At 31.8% G+C, this 2,867-nt stretch overlaps 1 pseudogene; it reads right to left on the reverse strand.

The window, feature by feature from the left end:
• Positions 1-725: 725 nt before the first annotated feature.
• Positions 726-2,135, reverse strand: LOC132029450 (acyltransferase Pun1-like; annotated as a pseudogene).
• Between the last annotated feature and the right edge of the window lie 732 nt (positions 2,136-2,867).

Raw genomic sequence — 2,867 nt, forward strand, 5'->3', positions numbered from 1 at the left:
GATGAAAACATCATTTGGATTGTTATTAGCAAAGTTATAATATGAATAAAATCACGCAACCCAATCATAACAAATAATGTTACAAATAAAAATTTTGAACAATACAAGAATTTCAAGCAACCAAATAAAATTATTAAAATATAAATTATATCAATATATCTTCTATATATCATGAAAAGGAAAGTAATCTAAGAAAATATAAGTCAAATAGCAAAATTACTTGATAATGTAATGATACCAAGTAAGAAAATTTAATACTTATACCGATCAACAAGGTATAAAAAGGAAAAAAAAAAGCGAAAAACTTTAAATGTAGAATTATAGAGAAATAAGTGTTAAGTAAATATATAAGAAATTTCAGTAAAAAAAATATACGTAGTTAATATTCACGATCTAATAAGTGAAGGAGGACATTTTTTGGATTATTTCTAATATGTTCAGCATTTTTTTTAACCCTTTTTCGTTTAAATATATATGTAGCCCTTTGACCAGATGTCTGTCAGATGACCATCAATCTTAATCTTGGACAGGAATAATCTAAATTTGAAAAACGAAGTTTAACCAATCATTAATCCCAAGGGATCATTATTTTAATTTACTGTGAGACATAATTGGAGTTCATATGAAATTACAAAAGGAACTTGATTAACTTCAAATTATTCTTTTGTTTGAAGGCTAACAAAGTAGTTTATCACCAACAAACAACACACAAAATTAAAATCAACCAAATGAAAAACATTCAAGAAAGCCTAAAACTTAAAATAAGTCTTGATATCTTGATCGGATTCAAAGAAGCTCATGTAACTCTCCTTAAGATCAACCTGCACACAGACACCGTTACCACACTCTGCATCATATAACCAACAAGTTTGCATATGCCTTGATCCAAAATGCATCAAACAAGGTTTCCCCAACCAAAATCAGCTCCTAATATAGAAACCTGCACAAACTCGAAGTTGTAAAATTGTCAACTTCATCACTACCTCCCCATTCTTGATCTAGAAAACTTTCGTTGTATAATTCACCGACTGCAGTGACTATCTCATCTGGTGATTCTTTGTTCAAAAGTTCAATAGTTTTCTGCACTGTTTCCCTTTATTAATGTCACCAAGTTACGTAGCTCCATATTCTTGTTCTCCTGATCAGGTACAAATATTACAGGTGCCTCAACTACAAGATTACCAAAACACTTTGTGATTTCAGGTAACGAAATCTTGCTCCGTAAGTTGATTGGGACTCCCATCAACGAACGTCTTAATTTTCCGTTCTTCACTTGTGAAGAACTCATTAAACCCCTCCATAAAATGGCTGTAATCATCTCAACTCTTGTAGGTTTGAAACTCAAAGTTCCCATTTCTTCTCGTAGTTTTGATATGTTAGCTTCATCGATATATAATCTCTTCGCAACTAGTTTGCTCTCTGCACGTGTTTCTCCAGGAATACGAGGTAGTAGAAGTTTAGATAAATCTCTTGTAAAAAAAACTTCACCTAAATTAAAGCTCAAGAAATCGATATCCTGTGCTTTAATTCCAAGTCTACACACTTCAGACCACTCGTACAAAAAGGAGAGACTCGAGTATCCATCCATTGCAATGTGGGCATGGCTCATTGACAAAGCAATACCACCACATTCAAATTTAGTTACTTGAATAATAACAAGAGGTGTAATAGCCAAATTATCTTCATTAACATCCCAAGTATCATGTGGCCAACAAAGTACTGCAGCATTAACATCCTTATGTGCTTGTTCAAGAAAATCATCGAGCTTACTATTGACATTTGCCTTTACAAGTTTAACACCTTGATCAAGGCAATTAATGGAGCAAAAATCATCTGTAAATCTACCAGCTATAGGGTAAACATGAGTTAACACTCTAGAAAGGGATTCTTGAAGCTGTTCATGATTAAGAGTAGTGGAGTTTTTGTTGTTGTTTGGTGGATAAAAAAGAACAAGAGGCAAATGAACATCTCCAGCTATTTGATCAAAGAAAGATAACTTGTAATTTTGTAAGTGTTTTGGTGTTGGTGAAGATGGTGTTATGAACTTTGTGGACAAGACTTCAACTTGCAGAGGAACAGATTCAGAACCCATTTTTAATTACAAGATAGAAAAGAGAGACTAAATGGTAATGTGATGGAAGGGTTGCAAACAAATGAAGAGTTCACGCCTTCTTAAAGAAAAATTCCTAGGAGGGGGGCGGGGGGGTGGTGATAAATTAATGGGTTACCAAAAACGTTTTAATCCATTTTCTTAAAAAAAAAAAAAAAAGAGCCGTTAACAAATTTCCTTTTTATTTGTTCAATTAACAAATCAAGAGAAGTTTATTATTTTTCTTTTATTATTGTCCTTATCATAAGGTATTAGCAGGCAAATTTTAATTTTCAAAACATAATTAATAAGGGAAATTTAATAAATTAAAACCCTAATTAATAGTCTTTCCATTTCAATTTGTTAGTCTTAGTTTGACTTGGTATAAAATTTTAAGTAAAAAAGATTTTTAAATTTTGTAGTCTTAAACTAAAAATACCTATAATATACCAAAATGAACTTTAGTCTCATAACACCTGTTTGGCCATGAGAAATTTTCACATTTTTCCGGAATTTTTTTTCACTTAAAAAAAAAAAACAATTAGCGTTTGGCCATGAAAATTTCAAATATAACTTGAAGTTGTCATGACCCAATTTAGCTAAGTCGTGCGGGCACTTACCTTTCCCACCTCGGTAAGCGAACCCTCAACCCAACGCTAATAAAAACATAAATAAATAACTAAATAAGCGGAAGAGAATAAATCACGTAAGTTTGACGATAATAATATAAATCAAGTGCGGAAATAAGAAAATACACCCCAGATCTGATCTAATCCAT

The sequence above is a fragment of the Lycium ferocissimum genome, chromosome 9, assembly GCF_029784015.1.
Source record: "Lycium ferocissimum isolate CSIRO_LF1 chromosome 9, AGI_CSIRO_Lferr_CH_V1, whole genome shotgun sequence".
Lineage (NCBI taxonomy): Eukaryota > Viridiplantae > Streptophyta > Magnoliopsida > Solanales > Solanaceae > Lycium > Lycium ferocissimum.